The 20,257-nt window shown below is 54.2% G+C and overlaps 1 long non-coding RNA gene across 1 annotated transcript; it reads left to right on the top strand.

Annotated features, from left to right (window-relative positions):
- Positions 1–6,007: 6,007 nt before the first annotated feature.
- Positions 6,008–7,681, top strand: LOC123644947. Its single transcript, XR_006737310.1, has 3 exons — positions 6,008–6,172; positions 6,867–7,052; positions 7,238–7,681. It is a non-coding gene; the product is annotated as an uncharacterized LOC123644947 (long non-coding RNA).
- The last annotated feature ends 12,576 nt before the right edge of the window (positions 7,682–20,257 follow it).

The raw sequence follows: 20,257 nt of genomic DNA, 5'->3' as shown, positions 1-20,257 counted from the left end.
TAACGATTTAACCTAAATATTTAAATACTATCAAAAGCAAATAGAGGCTGAGCGCGGTGGCTCACACCTGTAATCCTAGCACTCTGGGAGGCTGAGGTGGGTGGATTGCTCAAGGTCAGGAGTTCGAGACCAGGCTGAGCAGGAGAGAGACTCCGTCTCTACTAAAAATAGAAAGAAATTATATTGACAGCTAAAAAATATATATAGAGAGAAAAATCAGCTGGAAATGATGGCGCATGCCTGTAGTCCCAGCTACTCGGGAGGCTGAGGCCGGAGGATCACTTGAGCCCAGGAGTTTGAGGTTGCTGTGAGCTAGGCTGACGCCACGGCACTCTAGCCCGGGCAACAGAGTGAGACTCTGTCTCAAAAAAAAAAAGTAAATGGAGCATTTCTCTCAACAGCAGCCTAGACTTCACAGTGTCCGAGAGCCAAAGAGGTCTGTGAAATGTGCTGGATTTGCCGTAGGGCTATTGCTCCCTTTCTCTCGCGGCATCCTCCAACGAGGATTCAACTGGTCGTGTGTCTCGTATCTGAGCGGTCGGAATAGCTCTGTTTTGCTCACATAGCAGGCTGCTATTTTTTGTTTTTATTCACTAAATTCTACAATTAATGCTATTTCCCTTCTTATATTACTTGCTAAAAGCCAAACTTGCATTCAAACCCTCGAGTAAAGCATGCAAGATATATGGAACATATTCTAGGCGTTAACTTGGCCCGTAGCTTTATTTTATTTTTCTTAGCCTTATTTTCCCTTCTGATTTCTTACATTAGACCAAAAAGTTGCATGATATTTAGTAGTTCATTCTACAGGTAATCACCGAACAGGCACCGTTTCGGGTGCTAGCGAGAGAACAACAAACAAAACCAAGTCATGGCTCTCATGGAGCCGACATTCTGGTGAGGAAAGTCAGACCAAAAAGAATCAAAAAACCAAACCAAGAGTAAATACGTCAGGGGGTCTCCAGTGCCGTGAGGACAGGTGAGGGGTGGAGAGCGAAGGTCTCTGCAGAGACACCAGTGGCAGAGTGAGAGGCGGCTGCACCTGAGTGGTCCGGGAAGCCCCTAGATAAGGGGACAAATGGGCAGAGACACAAAGGACTTGAACGAGTGACTGTGAGGCTGTGGGGGGGGGCGCTGCTCTAGGCAGAGGGAGCTGCACGTGCAAAGGCCCTGGGGCAGAAGACTGTCGGCACATTCAGCACTGACCAAGACTGCAGTTTGGCTGCCGGGTGAGTGAGCAGGACAGTCGGTAGGACCCGAGGTCAGAGAGAAGAGCCAGACCAGGGACAGTGTTGCAGACCCTGGAAAGGACTTTGAGTCGTACTGCGAGGAGACAGGAGCCGTCAGAGGGTTTTAAGCGAGAAATGACATATCTGACGTGTATCACAAGAACCGCCTGGCTGTCGTGTTGACAAGGGACCGTAGGGGAGCGAGGACAGAAGCCGCAGACCAGAAAGGAGGCCATAGACGGTGCGTGCAGGAGGTGCGAGGGATGGCCGCGGGGCAGGCCGCGAGCAGCGGTGGATTTGGGGCACGTTTTGAAGGTGAGACCAGCAGGAAATGCTAAGGGCTGGGATGCAGGGTGTGAGCAGGAGAGAGAGGACGAGGATAACTCTGAGAGACCGGAAAGGGCTTTGAGGAGGGTGGCACGACACGGCGTAACGCACCGGGCCTCAGCCCTGGCTGCCCACCGGCCTCGCCTGCAAAAAGCTACCGGTGCTGGAGCAACTGGCTTTACCGGGTTGGGGTGGGCCCCGCCCTGGTGCTGCTCGAGTGACGGGGGAGGGAACCCCGGGAAGAGCACAGCAGGTGCAGGGGAGGAACACACCGCCTGGTTCGAGCCCCCACCCTGCCACTTCCCAGAACGAGACTCTGGGCAAGTCCCCTGCAGCTCTGAGCCCTGGGCCCTCCAACTGCAGAACAAGAGTAACAAACACATCTCTTTCGGGCTCCAGTGGGGAGAGTAACGGATAGTGACGCAGGTGAAAGCACACCGTAGGTATTCGAAACGGGAGTTGCTATTAATAGTTGCATATTTTTAGAATGAGATAAGACAAAATAGATGCAAATGATACAGACGAGAGCCTGTGTGACACTCCGCCGTCCCCAGATTGCTCAGACTGTCCTGTGATCAGTGACTGCTTCCCCACCACTGACCAAGGCCCACGTGCCGGGAAGCAGGTCAGGAGAATCAGGCAGTGGGGGCACTCTCCTCCCGGGTCCCCCAGTTAGAGGGCGTCTGTCAGGGGGTGCCACGTCCACACCTCCCCCCCACCAAGGCTCTGGAAGCCGCTGGTGAGGGCACGAGCCCTGTCCCCGTCCACAGGGCCTGGGGTCTAGGGGTCCCAAGTAAAGATGCGGGTGCCGCGGAGGGAGCCGCAGGGTGCCAAGCCCCGGCCGGCGCGGAGGACCAGGAGTGGCTCTGAGAAGTGGGTCCTTCCTCGCGGCTCCTCTGCCCACAGCAGCCTGACACACAGCCACACGCACACTCTGGGGACAGCCTTCCTGGCCGCGGAACTCTGAATGAGCCTCTCCTTCTGATACCTGATTCTCGCAAGCATCCACTTTAAGAACCGTTTTTGTAAAAGTCAAATATTGAAAATTAAAACTAGAGACCACAGTCACTGAAGCAATGAGTCACGCCGAAATTCTAATTCAGAGAATCTGCTCTAAAATCTTCCATGACAAAGCAAAGGCTAAATTCTGTAGGGCTCAGAGGTGCGGGGCCAAGGTGACAGGTGCAGCCACAGTTAAAGGGCCGCTTGTGTCCGCTCCCTGAGGAGCGGATCAGCTTCCCAGGAGTCGGGAGGCACCGCACGCCCTCCGAATCCACGTCAAGTGCGTTTCGTAGAGAGAGGAACTTATCAGCTCAGCAACCAAATTGTGGGGGAGGCAGGGATGGGGCCAGCTTCAGAAATGACTGGAGCCCTGGGCTCTCTCTGCCTTTCGGGGGCCACGGCTTGCACCCCCGGCACCCGGCATTGAGAAAAGCCGGATCTTCCTCCCAGCTCCCGCGCGGAAAATCCCAGAAGAGGACTTTGATTTCCCTGCCTGAGTCACTGCACATCCTTTTGGCTGGGAGGTCAAGTGCTGTCACCAGGGAACAAGGAAAAGCGCTGAGCAGACAAAAGTGATGGATGTCACTGCTCCCTGAAAACGAGGTCCTCCAACTGCACTTCCTGGCTGTCGTGTCCACAGCAGCACGAGGTCTGGGCTGATAAATACCCAGTTGCCGTACTGCCGTTCCCCCTCGCAGATGCGTGATCCTCGCTCACCCAGGCACGAATCTACGCAACCGAATCACTTTTGACAAAATACTAAGAATTCAGAAGGCTGAATTTTAACCTAAGAAAAATTTTCAGGTGGTTATAGGATAACTGAAAGTCTTTGCTGTCCATCACCCTACAAGCCAGCGTTCCCTCTCTGATTCTAGACGTATCCCGGGAGCATCCCCACCGTGAAAAACATCTATGATAACGTGTTGCCCCCACCCTGACTTCTACAAACCCAGCCTTCCTTAACCCGGGAAACCGCAAACTTCCAAAAGTGGGGATAACGGGGAAAGAAGGAAGATGCCAGAATGAAGCCACTAAATCCCAACCCGCCCTGTGTCCCCCGAGCGGTGTGGGTGGGGGAGTGAGGGGCTGGGGGGGAAGCCGGGGACTCTCACCAGTATCCTCCGACCGGAGCGATGTTGGTCTCAGTGGTGACAGTGTGTCCTGGGCAACACGTGTGACGAAACCCCCTTGCCAGTAGGGGGGGATGCTCATCCCAGTCACGCAGCACCAGTGGGCGGGAAAGAGGTCCGAGGGCTGCAAGAACAGGCTCAGCGTTCACAGCTGAGCCGGGAAAGTGACAGGAAAGTCGAAGACGAACCTCCCACCCCAGGAAGAACATACGCACCCTCCTGCTTGTGGGAGAGCCCCGGGGTGGTCCCCCTGGGATGGTCCAGAAACCACCTTGCAGATTGGAGCCAAGGCCAGGCCCTCAGCCGAGGCTGCACCCAAACTCCCCTCGCGTGAGCCCAGGAGTTTGAGCCTGCAGCGAGCCATGATCACAGCTGTGAGTAGCCACTGCACCCTAGCCTGGGCAACACAGCAAGACCCCATCTCTGTAAAAATAAATGAATGAAATAAAAAAGAAAAGGGTGAGGCCCTCCCCATGAATCGCAAATGACGGAGGATGTCTGTGTGCCTCTACACACCAGCGTCCATGCACACGCCTCCCTCCTCTCGCACTGGCGAGAGCCTGCGACCAGTGTGGTGAGAGGCACGACTCCAGTCACGTGGCTGCGTGTGTGTCCAGCACTGTCCTTGCCCCACAAGACCAGGGTCCCCTCCTTGCTTTAGGGGACTGACTGTGGACTCCAGCTGGGCCTTTAGTGCCCCTGGCAGTGGAGCGGTTTCCGTGGCTCTGCGTCCTCGCTCTCCGAGCCGAATGGTTTGAGCACCAGCCGTGCCAGATAAACACGCGGTGTGACCACTGCGGTGGGGACAGGACGGGCGCTCCCACCGCCCTCTGACGGCTCACCTGCTCCCAGGTCAGCGTGCTGGTCACCGCCTGCTTCCCTGACTTCCTGCTCAACACGAGGAAACTTCTCCGTCTGGGGCTGCCCAGAGACGCCCAGGCCCCACACGGCTCCTCCGCCTGCTGCCCGGCCTGAGGTGGGAGGAAAGGTTGGTCCAAATTCTCTCTAGAAGCTGGAGGTCCCTGCCAGCTTTTTCTTCTAGAAATGCAAGGAATTCTGCTCCCTTGTAGGTGAGCATCAGAGCCCATCTAAGAAGCTTCCAGGATGGTATTAGAAGGGATTCAAAATGCTCCTCTCTGGAGGGGCGATGGCCTAGAAATGAAGGAACCTGAGTTCTGGCCTGGCTCTGCCGCTGGCTCTGCAGCTGTTGAGAAGCTCTTTGCCTTTTGCGGCCTCAGTGCTTCCTTTTGTACAGTGGGGACGAGGGACAAGAACGCCCCTCAACTCTCCTGGACTTAACGTTGAGAGATCTAACGTGATTAGCAAGGAGGACGAGAGCCTTCTCTTGCAGGATTTGTGGAGTGAATAGCGTCATCTGTCCCCGGGGCTCCAGCCTCCCTGGGGCAGCGGGGTGGGCCCCACCATCAGGAAAACATTTCTTGGCCATTTTTCCCTACTAAGTCAGTGATGAGGGAGCTACTGGGAAGCAGTCCCACAAACTTTTCATGGCCCCCAGCATCTGTTAATTCCCGGGTGCCAAATTCGGTCTTGACTCTCAGAGGAAGCTGTGACTTTGTTTACCCAGGAGTTCTACTCTGGAGGCCGCCTGTGGAGCCCTCGGGCACGGGGCCTGTGCCCCGTATCCGAGCCGAGCGCCTTCCTAGTGCGTCTGCCCCGCAGGACGCCGGGTGGGGGGAGACAGGCCCATCTCCGCGCACGGCGCTCGGCACTGCAGCCCTGGAAGGCCGGGCTCGCGGGACAAGCGGGACAAGGAGAGGCCAGTTTGCTCCTTTCACAGGAAATGGGTGAAGCCCGGCCTGAAATTATTACTCAGACGTTTTGTGCTGCGAAGGAAATGTCTTCTGATAGCACAAAGCTATTGGTTTCCTGTTGTGAACCGAGACTCCTGGCTTGCCCAGGAACGGACAGGAAGGGAGAGGGTGGCCGTCCTTTGGAAGTCCTTGTTTAATGGGAACGCCAGCTCAGGGGCTCCCGGGACACTGCACACGGCCAGAGGGAGGTCGGAGGTTGGGGGAGGCCGCACGAGTTAGGGAGGTGGCGTGAGGAGTGAGAGCGTGGGGCGAGGACCCGTGCGGCGCTTCAGCTCCACGGGCATCCGTCGGGCAGTTCTACCCGCCGGGCACTGCGCTCCGTGGCAGGTACACCAGGTGGCCTGGGCAGCTGTCGCCTGGACAGTCCAGAGGTCGAAACTGCTGCAAAAACAGTTTCTGAGTCATCGGACGAGGGCTCAGACGGGGTTGTGCCTGAGCACTACGGCAACACGTCACGGGACTTCGGAGCCATCCTGCCACCGCCCTCTCGCCCAGCGCCCCTGGTTGATAACGAGGGTCAGAGCAAGAAGCAGAACTTGCAAGACGGGGGCAGTGACCAGTGAGCGTTAACTGTGTTCTCAGCGCTTTCCACACCTTGCTCCTTCCATCGGCACAACAGCCCGGGGATACAGGTCCTGCGGGGCTTAGGAAGGTTGGTGACTTGCTGCGGGTCACAGTTCATAGGTTGCAACTCTGGATCCTGGCACCCCCTTTCCATCCCTCCTCCCTGCTCCAAAAACTCCCTCCTCCACTATGTCTGGGGTGACAGGGTTTGCTGCGAGCCCCGAGTCCGACCCGAGTCACTCTGGGCAGGAGCCCCCTCTTGCTCTGTCTGCCAGGGCACCCAGGGACTGTTCCGTCCTGTCTCCAGCCCTAGGGGTGATGGTTTGTGGGCACCCCAGTCCCTAGGTTTGCCCCCTCTCTGCGGTCTACCCCCCTTGCCTCCTCCCTGTGTCTGGTCGGCAGCTGCTACTCTAAGGATCCTCTGCTCGCCCCACGAGCCCTTCTCCCCTCCCTGCCCGCCGGCAAGACCCGCGACCTGCAGAGACATGCAGAGAGTGGACGGAGGCCTTGGCCCTGACCGCTGCCGTGGCTCCACACGGCACGCTCGTCCTGGTCCCTTGGTGTTTGTGTGCCGCGCACCGCGTCAGACTGCTGCACGGGACACATTCTCTATCGGACGGAAAGAACACAACAACCCAGATTTGTTTCTTAACCCTTGGTATACTGCGTGCGTATGTTCATTCAATGCTGATGAGATTTTCAGTAAGTGTTTGCCAAGGGCTGACACTGTGCTAGGCACAAGGGAGTCAGGACGGAAAGTAATAGAATATTCCCGTGTTCAGGGAGGCGGCACTCAGTCCACGGTGGACCTGCTCATGGGAGACACGAGAGTAGGTCGACGCATCCGCACGCGACTCCGGGTCGCCTCTCCCTCGTCTTCCTCCGTTGCAGAGACTGAGGAGCCAAGTACTTGTTTATCTAATCTCTCTTCTAGATACAGACGGCCATGGATCTGCTTCCAGGACTAGGTGGGTTTTCAAAAAAAAAAAAAAAAACAGAAAGAGCAATAAAAGAAAAATGGCTATGTAAAATACCATTCAGGTCAATGAAATATAACCAAAAATCTGTCGAGTGTTCTGGAAAATATTTTGTTATTACATGAAAAGAGGGGCAGATACAGACGCAGCTTTTCTGCTTCCTGCCCGGAGTGCAGACACGCAGCAACCCCCGCGTGATCTCGGGCGAGAGCCAGATGCGGACGGCGGGGCGGTAGCTGAAGTCCCCGAGCTCCCGATGACATCATCGAGTGCCATTCCCAGGTATGACCTGCCTGCTTCTGCGCGTCTTATTATGAGAAAAATGACCCCAGCTTGTTTAAGCCACCGTTGTACTCAGGACCCCATGGCTTGAATAGATTCTGACATTCTCCTTCATGAACAACAGCAGCTACGCAAGCAGTGCCGTGTTACGAGGCAAGAAAAGAAAATTACGGGCGCAAAGAAGAGAAACACCCCCAGAGAGGGGCAGGGTTTGAGCTGACCCTGACGGACCCACGGGGATCCCTGAGACGCAGAGGCAGGAGGGGCCCAGGCGGGAGGAACAGCAGGTGCAGACGCGAGGCCTCCAGAGTGCGGCGTGGAAACCACCAGAACCCGGAGCGCAGATCACGAGTGGGGGTGGGGTGGGGTCAGAGGGAGAAGTCCAAGGGCAAACTCGGAAATCTGCTTAGACTTGATCTGCGGAGCCATGGGGGTTGGTTCCGTGAGAGCCGTACAGCAGGCAGATAAAGAGGGGCTTGTGGTTTGGAAAGAGAGCTCTGGGGGGAGAGCAGGACGGATGAGAGACAACGGGGCAGAATGGGGGTTGTGGGGGGTCATCGGAAACTCACGGGTGACAGACACTGAGACCTGAACTAAGGCGATGGCTGTAGGGCTCCAAAGAAGGAAGGGATTTGTAACATAAATGTTGGGATCTCATCTAAAATTGCATGGAACTACACACACACACACACACACACACACACACACACACACACACGAAGGCAGGTGAAAACCATAAAAACTGAATAAAGTCTGGAGACTGGTTGACAGTGTTGTGCCAATGTCACTGTCCTGGTTTTGACGTTGTCCTGTAGTTGAGTAAGATGGCAGCCCTGGGGAAGCCAGATGAGGGGTAGTATGCACGGTACTTTATGTAGTATTTCAGCAACTTCCTCTGCGTCTATAGCTATTTCAAAATGAAGAGCTTAAAAGGTCTTAAAGGTTAAAAAAATTCTGTAAGAATCTAGGCTTTTAAAAGAAAACAGATTATGCAGAGAGGATCACAAGTCAAGCTGGTCCCTCCGGAGCTAAATGCCAAGCAGACAATAGAGCAGTCTTCCCAAACCAGTGGCACTCACAAAATTTTGAGAATGAATCAAAATTAAGATGTCAAGAATGGGGAAGACACAGTTTGCAACTGCTAAAAGTGAGCGATGAACCCATTTAAACATTGAGCTGTCTTTTGGGATTGTTTTCTATTTACTCTTAAAATATTTTGAAAATGTAAAAATTTCTTAAAGATATTAATACGTGCTGTAAAAATACATGCAGACAGACATAAATGTTGAGTTATTTTTTCCCTGCTCCTCTCACTCCCAGGCCACTGTGTACTTCCTGGGCCAGTGCTCTTCCCTTCCCTTTCCGAGAATGGACGTTGTCCCTGGCCACCGGCTCTAGGGGCAGATCTGAGCTCACGCTGGCCCGGACGGCCTGTGTCCTGAGCCACCAGAGCCTCTGCCTCCGTTGGCCCCACCTCAGTCTCTGAAGGAGCCCACACCCACTCCAGGGCTGCCCCTTTGTACTGCTCTGTCTGAGGACTCTGCCTGTGTCACCCGTGGCCACACCACGCGGTCTCTCCTAATGACCCAGCATCATCCCTTTCGTCAGCTGCGAGTCTCTGCTTCCTGATCTTCCATCCTAAACCTCCCAGTGGAATGACTTGTCCCCGCCAGCTGGGACATGCGATTCCTACCCTACAGTTTCAGATCAGAAGAAGTAATTCCAGGACAGCGTTTCCCCAACTGTGCCTTACAAAATACTAGTATCCCATGAGATATTAATAGGTAGCTGGAAAAAAAGTTCCACCATTAAACTAAAACAAAGTTCAAGAGGCTTATTTTTATGGCAAATCAACTCAGAGTTTTTAATAGGCTAATATTTATTGTGAATACTGCGCCCGCACTAATGTGAGGACCTTTATTTGTGGAAATCCTGGTTCACTGCTCAGATCATCTAGACATTTATAGAACTGTAGTCTGGGGAAATGCTGTTCTAGGGTGAGCTGTCCCCGAGGAGCAATAGAGCCCTGCCTCTGTGCAGAGCTCTCCTCTCCCTGCCTCTTCCCAAGCCGTGCCAGCAAACGAAAAACGGCTGTGATCCAGGAGGAGGAGTTTGTCCTTCTGTGCAAGAACAGGAGAAGGAAGCCACCCGGCCCCGGCCCGTGAGGAGCTGGCAGCGAGACGCCGAACTCCCAGGGAGGACGGACAGGAGGGAGGCGGAGGAGGCAGGAAAGGGCACAGGCTCAGCCCGAGATCACTTGAGGTCAGGAGTTCGAAAGCAGCCTGTCGCTCAAGCCCAGGAGTCTGAGGTTACCGTGAGCTGGGCTGATGCCACATGACACTCTAGCCCGGGTGACAGAGCAGGATGCGGATCTGATCATGTGATCCGTGTCCCCTACTGCAAGACGGGGCACCAGGGCTGCTCCTCATTAGGTGACGGTGAGCACTGACTTGGGAGCCCCGTGAGGACCGGCAGATGGAGCTGGGCAGCCCCACACCTGGAACACGAGAGGGTCAAACAGCACATCGAGTGGCGCTGGGTAAGCCCTCCGTGAAAACGAGCTATTCTAATTTCTAAGTATGCGATCACTCCCAATAACACCTATGTTATTTCCCAGTCCTTCCTAAGTCATCAACTTAATAGACTCATTTCCAAAAGAGAAGTGGGAAATGGATGCTTCTAGAAGTGTGCCAGGAGTTAACCTTACCTCACTGTGAGGTTCTGGATCCCCTTCTCTGCTGCCCGTAGGAAAGAACTCAGAGCAGCCTCCACCACGTCCGATTTCCAGCTGGACCCTTCCCTTCCCGCCGCCCTTGGTTTCTGGGAGATTCCCGCACGGCCTCTGCTTCACAGCTGTGCCTCCTCTCAGGACCTGGGACCTAATTCGCCTGGGCCCGAAGACGCGAATCCAGTGGCAGAAGCCAGCCCAGCCCAGCCCCTCGCTTTCCGTGTCCACGCACTCGACACACGTGTGGGCAGCGGCCCGGCCAGGGCGCCGGCAGGTGCTGGCGAGAGCTCGTGTCCAGTGTCTCACTCAGCAGCTCACGCCGCTCGCTCCCCCTCTTAGGTTGAAGATTATTCCCCTTGCTGGGAAAATGGAAACAGAGTAGGAGTCCAGCAGTTCTGCTTCCCCTTTGTCTCCTGGCAATTTTACTTCATTTCCTCCAGACAATGTGTCTTCCCTTCTCCTGTTCTTGATCTGTGCAGAGCCTGAGAAGCCCCTTCTGAAGAGTTCAGCGTTTTCCCCAAGCCGCTGCCCTCCCCGGGCCATCCCTGCTGGCAGCCCCGCTTTCTTCTTTTATTCGTGGCCAAGTCCGTGGCCGGGGGCAGCTTTCACGAAGCCCCACTCGTTTCCTGAATGCCCCCGACCTCCCCGTTCTCCCTGTGCAGCACGTCAGTCAGGGTAAGCTGGGTTTTGCTGCAGTAACAAACGCCTCCCGGGGCTTCCAGCAACAGGAGCGATGGTTTAATTCTCGCTCACTCAGCCAGTGGCGACTCAGCAGACAGGCTGACAGAGGGTCACCGTCCCGTACCGCACCACGGGTCGGCTGGCCTTCTCGGGCAGCACACCAGGGCCAGAGGGCCTTCAAGGGTCTCACACAAGCAGGTAAACGCTTCTCACGGTCTTTGGCCAGAACTCACCACGTGGCTCTGGCCGACTGCGAGGGTGGTGGGGAAGTGATTTCCAGAACATGAGTGAGCACAGGACGTCCAGACCACAGGCTGAGTCACAGTCACATGATGAGAAGTCCATTTTCACCCCCTCCCAGTCCTTAAGCAGTGTGGACCCTTGAGAGCGTCTGACTCCAGCCTGACACCTCTTTCTTGCCGACTCCCCTTCTAACCGCTGCGCCCTAACATGGCAGAAAGAGGGGGCAGGGACCACACTCATTCTGACAACACCCGTTGTAACTCCTGTGCTGACAGCATTGATCCATTCAGGAGGGTAGAGCCCTCAAACCCTGATCGTGTCTCCTAAACATCCCCCCTCTCTGCACCGTTACATTAGGGACTAAATTTCCAGTACACGAATTTTAAGGGACGCATTCAAACCGCAGCAGGGGGCCCAGACTCCAGAGTAGGACCTGGAAGTCCACATTTCCAACAGGCTCCCAGGTGACTTTGGTGCTCTGGCCTCTGGACCCACCTTGGGTAACAAAACTTTCGAGGACAACATGGCCCTGAGAGTAAGTTCCCTGCAAATTAGGAGAGATCTTGGGGAGGAATTTTGAATTTCATGGACCACAGAATTGGTAGAGGTTTGAGCTAATTTTACATAGCTCTTGTGGGGTAGCGGGGCCTCAAGCTAACATCTGGGCTACATAAGTATTTAGTTGTACAGAACACAACTTTTTTTTTTAATTTTTTTTTTTTTTTTTCAGATGCAAAGGAGTCTGAAAACTCCTTTTTTGGTCTGCAGGCAAAAGCCTCCCTGGAGAAAGAAGACCCTCCTCCTGCCCCGCTCCCTCCAGAGCCCGCCCTGCGCTGCCCGGCTCTGTCTTGCCCAGATGTGCAGGCCCCGGTTAGCCACCCGCTGTGGCAGGCCGGCCGATCCCCTGCAGCCCTGCCCCGCCACATGCTCTCCGAAATGTTAAAATTACAGCAATTACGTGAATTGCCGACAGGGATGGAACTGTAAGAAATGGATTAGTACAATAGAGCACATGTCGTAAACCCAGGGGAAAGCCCAGCACTTTGGGAAAAAACAAAAATAAAAAAATGTATATTTTGCACATATCCCATAAAGGGGGGACAAGGAGACCTAGCCTAGGGGAACCCCCAGTGAGCGTCTAGGAGACCTACGGTGGCTGTCGCAGTTCTTTCCTGGGATGGGTTGCAGCCCCCTCTTTGACAGCCCCCCTGACTTACTGCTCAAGGGTAAAAGTGGCTTTGAGCTGCGTCTCAAAAGCAAACAGGATGTTGCTACAACTTTCGTGATATTACATTTGAGCTCATCTCTAACCGGTCAAGAGCTGCAGCCCTAACCCCACCTACCAACTTGTTTCATGGCTGCCACTTAAAATTCAGCTATTAAAACCCAAGCTCCTGTTTGGCAGTGTCTGTGTACGCTGAACACGTGCATGCCCTCTGACCCGGCCAGTCTGCTGCTCGGCGCACAGCCAAGAGACAGACACGCGTGTGTGCTGTGAGCATACCTTCGCAGGCGTGCTCGGAGCAGCCCTGTGCCTGACGGTGCTGAACTGGGAACAACTGAAGTGTCTCCCGGCAGCAGACGAGGTGAGTGAGTTGTGCTGTGTGTATACAGTGGAGTCTTCTCCAGTGTTAGGAATGGATGCACTGTAAGTGTACACAGCAGGGATAAATTCCACAACACGGTAAGTGGAAGACAAAAGGCATCTAAGGTATCAGAAGTCAGGATAGTGTGTCCGCAGCAGGAGTGGAGACTGCAAAGGAAGGGACGGCAGGGAGGGGTGTCTGTGGTGCTGGCCGTACCCAGATCTGGGTGCTGGTGACACCAGTGTTCGCTGTGTGAAGACTCACCAAGGTGTGTGCGCGTGATTTGTGCACTTGTCCTGTACGTAAGTTATATCTGAATTAAAAGTTTACTTTAGGCCGGGCTCGGTAGCTCACGCCTGTAATCCCAGCACTTCACAAGGCCAAGGTGGGAAGATTGCTTGTGGTCAGGAGTTTGAGACCAGCCTGGGCAACATAGTGAGACCCCATCTCTATAAAAAAGAAAATAAATTAGCCCAAGCACACACCTGTAATCCTATCTACTCAAAAGGCTAAGGCAGGAGGATCGCTTGAGGCCAGGAGTTCAAGATCAGCCTGGACAACATAGCAAGACTCTATCTCTACAGAAAACAAAAATAAAGAAATTAGCTGGGCATGGTGGCACATGCCTGTAGTCCCAGCTACTCGGGAGGCTGAGGCAGGAGGATCGCTTGAGCCCAGGAGTTTGAGGTTGCAGTGAGCTACGATCACACCACTGCACTCCAGCCTGGGCAATAGAGCAAGACCCTGTCCCTAAAAATATATAACAAAATGAAACTAATAAAGGTTACTTTAAAAAGAAAAGGCTTAACATTGCCCTCTGAATCAAAGCATCTTTTCTGTCAGTGACTTCGCAGCAGCACTTGGAGGCGTCCCTCCCCCCTTCCCCCGCCTCTGCCACCCGGCTCCGGGGACTCCATCCCGCTGCGCCTCCCAGTCCCGGCCTCAACCCCCAGACCCATGATGATCTCCACCTGCGGCCTCCCTGCTTCCTGCCTCTCCCGCCTTGCCCTGTGTCTCTGCTGTCACCGCGACCTGCCTTTAGACTTGCAGTCCCCACGCCGCGCCCACCACCGAGTGGGAGGTTAAACCCAGCTCCTCCGCGCGGCACTCGGGCCGCCCCTACTACCATTCAGGCTGCAGGCCCTTCCGACTTCATCCGCTCCCTGCCCCCCTCGTGCGCCGTTCCCCGCCACGCGGTTCCCTCTTCCCAGCCCCTCCTGCGCTGGCCGCCGGCCCCTCAGTCTCGCTCGTTCCCACAAGGACCAGCCCAGATTTCCTTAGCCGTCCTGGTGGGACCCTGCCTTCAGCCTCCTCCAGTCGCTCTCTCCCCACGCCTAGCCTGAATCGTTCGGGGTTGGCTTTCCGTGGCCGTGTCCCCGTGAAAGGAGCTGGAGAGAAAAGAATGTGCCGGGTATTTGTTTTTTACCCATGCGTAGGCGCCGAACCTGTCCCCGCTTAAAACCTCCTCTGGCCCCCAGATGGAGATCACTCAGACACCCAGTCTGACCCCGAACTTCAAAGTGCACAAAAAGCAAACTCGGCAGAAAGGACGCGCCCACTGACCACCAAAGATGACCCGGCGGGAGCGTTTCCTCCGGCGACACCACAGAGAAGCTGAGTAGCACGTGGGGTTCACTAAATGCCACGGCTACGATCTCAGGGGTTTTAAGGTCAGCTGACACCCATTGCTGTACTTTCCCCTCCTCTTGGGTGAAAAAGCCTCCCTGAACAGAGCCCACCTTCTCAGAGAATCGAGGCTGGAGTCCCTGTCCCGGCAGTTCCTGGCCCGCTGGCCTGGGCTGGGGCTGCTGGGCTCTTCCCCCTCCAGGCAGCGGAGGACGCAGGACGGACGGAGGCAGTGCCGGCAGGGCCACTGCCCGGGCCACCAGGGAGGCTCCCTTGCAGCCCTGGCGTGAAGGGGAGCAGCTGAGCAGGAGCAGGTGGTGACGACCCGCCACACCGGGAGCCACCTGCACTTCCCACCCTGCGCGGCCGACCCTCCTGGCCACGGAAGTCCGACAGTCACTCACAAGCCAGAAAAGGCCAACCAGCGAAACGGGGTTCGAGGATGCAAAGGCTGGGGTCCAGACAGAGCTGGGCACCGGTTCCAGCCCTGCTACCCCCCTGCTGTCTGACCTCGGACAAGTTGCCTAAAGTCTCCTCTGTAAAACGGTGACAAAACTGCCTGTTTCATGAAGGTGTCATAGAACGTAGGTAGAGTTTGTAGCAAGGGGCAGGGACTCCACGGACAGCCGCTGTGTTTCATGGGCTGCGGGGAGCAGCTGCCGTCTCGGGTCTATTAACCCCCCACGTGGCAACTTCCCTCACGTGTTTCCTTCCCTGTGAGAGGCCCGGGAGGCCCAGGGGAAGCTGAGATTAGAGCTGGCCCAGGGGCAGGTTCCCAGACAGGGTTCGTCTGCTCCTGACCTCACGCCCCTCGCACTGCCTCGTTGTCTAAACTCCCCCCAGCTACCGGGCGCCCAGCACCCTCCTTCACAAGCAGCAGCCGTTGGTGAAGATGAAGACTGCGAGTCATTCACATGCCGGCGGCAAACTGGCGATCCGCTACCCTGAGGGATGAAGGCCGCTGTGGACTCAGGGGTGGGCCGAGGCCGGTGGAGGCTCCCCTGAGAGGCCCTGAGAGCAACGTCCTCACGAGCGTGGGCTCTGGGACCAGGCTGCCCGCCTCAAACCCATCTCCACCACTCACCAGCTGGGATCTGGGAAAATCTACTTGACCTCTCTGGGCCTCGGTTTCCTCATCTGTACAATGGGCACGGTGATCCCAGATTGTCACGAGGACCCGATGAGTCAGCATGTCCACCCGGCCCTCTGTAGCTGTAGGTCCCACATTCGTGGTTTCAACGAACTATGGACCAAAAATATTTAAAAGAAAAAACTGTGTCTGCACCAAACATGTGCAGACTTTTTATCTTGTCGTTATTCCCCACACAATGCGGCCTAACCACCACTTACGTAGCATTTCCGTTGCACTTGGTGTCGTGAGTCACCCAGGTGTGACTGAAGGCACATGGGAGGGTGTGCGCACGTTATGTGCAAATACTGCACCATTTGTTTCAGGAACTCGAGCATCTGAGGACTTTAGTGCCTCGGGGTCCCGGAGTCCCCCCACATGGACACGGAAGGGCAGCCCTGTAAGTGCACAGGGACATGCCCGGAGCAGAGTGAGTTGTTAGTAGTCATACCAGGTGTCGGGTATTATCAGGAAAGGCTGGGGCGAAGGACACTGAATCACAAGGAAGATGATGCCAAACACAGATTTCTCCCATTTCCACACTCAGGGGCCTGGCCAGAGCCGCTGTGTCCTGTACTGCCCACAGCCCAGACGCATTTGGGGGGACAACAATGTGGGGGTTGCCTGAGGATCCTAAGCGGCAGTTCTAGCACATTCTCCACAGGCAAAATGCAATGGAGGCTCCAAGCTGCCAGCTTTTGTCAACTGTTGTGTGAGTCCAGGCCTTACCTGGTGCATCCTAAAGCATCCCTACGGCAACCGGAAACTGGGGTGGCGGGAGGAGATGCAAGTTTGTGGCAAGAGAGGAAAAGGCCCGGGCAGGCGTCGTGGAAGTGGGGCGGGGGGAAGGAGGGCTGCTGCTTCATAAACACAGCACCTGAGATTAGAGCTCTTACGACAATCATCCTTCTAAATAAATCCCATAAAATACCCTTATTAGACCTTGACCTCAGCCCTTAGACTCAAAAGACTTAAAGAGTTAGCTTTTTGGTGGTTGTGTTTCTTTGCAGTTTTGGCCAGGACCTGACTTTCTATGGGGCAACACCCAGAAAGCAGCTCCTGTCTCCTCTTGGAGCCTCAAGTTCCCCATCTGTAAAATGGGGATAGAAACACTACCCAGAGTCGTACAAGTTTTAAAAGAAATAATGTATGTAGTGGAGTTAGAGGTATCTCACGAAGAGCCGGTGACACCTGTATCGTTTGCATTAATATTTATTTCCGATGCCAAATACATTGCTCCTCGTATCAAATCTGCTTTCAAGAGCTCTTTCTCAGCAAGTCCTTGCTGTAAGCCCGGCCCCTGCTCCTTCGTCACTGATGTGGTTGGTACGAAGGTGTCATCCTGGAGTCCCAGGGCAGAAGCAGACCCTGGGCCACCCACGGCCTTCCGGCAAATCCCCAAAGAGACTGTCCCAGATTGCTCGGCATAATTAGACACCTAAAAAAGGAAAAGTGCACACACGCGATGACTCACACCTTTTACCTCTTTAAGGGGCACAGAACGGCCCCACTAGAAATAACCGAGCCCGATGACCTCATTTAAAACGATGAAGACCGAGGCCCGGAGAGGGCAGCTGGCCCAGAGTCATGCAGGGAGGTGGCCGCGAGCCCCTTTGACTGCCAGAGGGCGCTGGGTGCTGTCCAGGAGGTGGTGCACCAGAACACGGGACGGTTTGGGGATCCCCTTGTAGAGATGTCATTAGTTCTCTTTCCCGCTGGGATTAGGGTTTCTTATTCCCCACCCAGACTCTGAGTTACTTGAAGGCAAGTACCAAGTTCAGTGATTTCTCCAGCAATGCCCTGTACAGTACTTACCAAGTATGCATTACCAGTTGTACAGACAGTTTCTGTACAATAACAGATGACTTAAAATAAGGCTGTTCATTTATTCCTAGAAATCTATCCAAGGAAATTATCAGAAACATGGTGGAGGGGCATTTGTAAGGATGCTCACGCAAGCACTACTCGTAATGGTGACCCTCTGACAAAGCAGCAACCGCAGTGTCTAACTATGAGGTGATGACCAATCACATTACAGCGTACCCACGTCATAGTATTGAAATTGTATTTTATTTTATTTTTATTTATTTTTTTGAGACAGGGTCTCACTCTGGTGCCTGGGCTAGAGTGCCGTGGCATCAGCCTAGCTCACAGCAACCTCCAACTCCTGGGCTCAAGCGATCCTCCTGCCTCAGCCTCCCGAGTAGCTGGGATGCCAGGCACATGCCACCACATCCAGCTAATTTTTCTACTTTTTGTAGAGACGGGATCTTGCTCTTGCTCAGGCTGGTCTCGAACTCCTGAGCTCAAACAATCCTCCTGCCTTGGCCTCCAGAGTGCCGGGATTACAGGCGTGAGCCACTGCGCCCAGCATGAAAATGTGTTTTAATAACATTTTAATTAATTTTAACAAAATGGGAAAATGTTAATTAAAAAAAAGTTTCAAAAAATTCCTTTTAAACAACCACGTTAAAGAATACGTGTAGAAAAACAACACTTGTATTCCTGTGTAACAACACAAACGGAGTGAGCCAAGGCCCAGGGACGATCCCACCGCATCAGGGAAGTATCAATAAGGCAGAAAAACTTACTGCTTCCCAAACGCCATGTGCGCCTTCATATTCCCAGCCACCTTGCAATTGGGGCACACCGCTGTTTCTGACCAGTCCCCCGTGACACACAGCACTTCCGTGTCACTTTAGGCCGAGTCCCTGAAGAACCAGCACGCTAGCGCTTCCCTGCTGCGGGAAGAGAGGTCATGCCCTCCGGATGGTGTAGACCTCACCGGCCTGGGCACTTGAATGGTGGTGTAGACCAGAGGGCCCGCCCCCACCCGCTCCTCCCCAAACTGCGCTGGACGTGTAGCATGAGAAAGACACTTTCGTGCTTCAGCCACTACAATTTTCGGGTTAAATGTGCCACTTAGTCCAGTGGCTCTCAAAACTGTGCTACTCATGGCAATCACAGGGGGCCCTTTTAGGAATTCCAGTGTCCTTCTGAAGCAAGGACCAGAGACGAAAGGAAGAGATGGGAGGGGAGGGGAGGGAAGGGGATGGGAGGGGAGGGGAGGGAAGGGAACGGGAGGGGAGGGGAGGGGAGGGGAGAGGAGAGGAGAAAAGAGAAAAGAAAAGAAAAGGAAAGAAAAAAGTATTAAGAAAAAAAGAATCCCAGTGTCCAAGCATCTGGAGGTAGGTAGCAAAGAAGCATCTCTGGGATTCTTTTTTTCTTAAATTTTCATATTTTTCTTTTTCTTTTTCTTTTCTTTTTTTTTTTTTTTTTTGTCTCTGGTCCTTGATTCAGAAAGACACTGGGATTCTTGAATCCACTCATATTTCCTCAAGCTGGTTAAACTGAAGATAAATTTATTAACAAAATTAAGTCCTGGTTTTATTATCACAAGGGATGCGCCCGCTCTTCTTTGCTAGTATTTCCTTTGGAAAGTATTTTCACATAAACTTTAAAAAAGTGACTGCACTAACTCAAACACATATTACGGGGAAAACACTTGAGGACTCAAAGTATTTTCACGGAGAGTCAAGGTCAGTTGTTCTCAGACTCTAAGAATTCTGAGTACAGTAAATAAAAAAAAAAAAAATGTCGGAGTGACCAAAATAAGGTTCATGGTCAATTTTGCAATATAAGAATAGTTTTAAAAGTTACAACGACCTTCATTATTTCCATGACATGCCCTTTTAACAACAAAGGAAGGATACAGTCTCAGAATTTAAAAGGTCCATGAAAGTACCATTAGTAACTCACGTTTCATGTCCTCTTTTCCCCTTTTGCTCAGATTGGGGAAATCTCTGTTGCAGGCAGGCTCTGGTCCTCGGCCAGCGTCCTGGAACCACTGATCTAGGTGACAATTAAGGCCAACGCCCTGTTCCCCAGGACATTATGTAATATCTAAAGGCTTCCAAATTGTGCCAGAAGCTGAAACTTCTAAGCACGGCTGTAACTTTCAGCACCTCATTGTTGCAGCTCACAAATCCCACTTCACCCCGTGTGCCGTGGAGGCCTGAAGGCTTCGTGTCTGCAGAAGAATCCACGCGTTTCCCCAGGTCGGGGCGCGCTGCCAATGCAGTAACAGTAAGGCCCGTTTACAGCGACAGAAGTCACGCCTGGTTGAATCCAACCCCCCACCACACACACACACACACACACACACACACACACACACGACCCCACTGCCACGCCCAGGGACAGAGAACTTCCCTCCCAGGGGACAAGTCACCAAGCATAACCCCAGTCATTTCTGTGGTCAGTTTCAAGCTCCGGGCTGAGCGGACTGTCCCGGAGCCAAGTATGACATCGTCCCTCTCGGGCGGGGGAGGGGAGACTCGAGGTTGCGGCTCACAGGCGAGATTAGAGCGTGGAGGGCAGGGAGAGGCCGCGTGATTCAAAGTGTGCAGAGCCCAGATTTCTGTCCCAACATGTTCTGTCCCAAAAAACACTGCCACAGGCCCGTTCCTCTGGGCCCCGCCGGAGTTGAGGGTTTCAGTGACAGCTGCTGAAAAGCGTACTGTTCCGTGAGCACTGGGTCACTGAGTCCTCCTCCAGCACTGGGCGCAGGGCCACACCTGTGTCGCTGGCGCCTGGCCCAGCCTAGGCTTCTGGGAGCTGCGGCTGACACGGCTCAGGTGTGCCCAGACTGGCAGCGGACGGGGACTCGGGCGTATTCAGGTGGACCCGTGTGACGGGAAAGAGGGCACTAGGCTGAGAACGGGCTTTCCCGGGGGAGGTGACTAAAGGCAGGGCTGTTTGGGGAAGGCTGGTGAGCCTGCCCTCAGCTGCTGCGAGCTCATCTCCAGGGACGGGGACACGGGCACCTAGGATAGGAAATATCTGGGGATGGTTTGGGGAGAGGGCAGGGAGGTCCAGAGACTTCGCCTCTCACAATCGCCCTTTTGTCCTGTGACCTGTG

The sequence above is a fragment of the Lemur catta genome, chromosome 9 (genome assembly GCF_020740605.2).
Source record: "Lemur catta isolate mLemCat1 chromosome 9, mLemCat1.pri, whole genome shotgun sequence".
Taxonomy (NCBI): Eukaryota; Metazoa; Chordata; class Mammalia; order Primates; family Lemuridae; genus Lemur; species Lemur catta.
The sequence above is the reverse complement of the archived record's forward strand: the minus strand, read 5'-3'. Positions and strand labels throughout refer to the sequence as shown.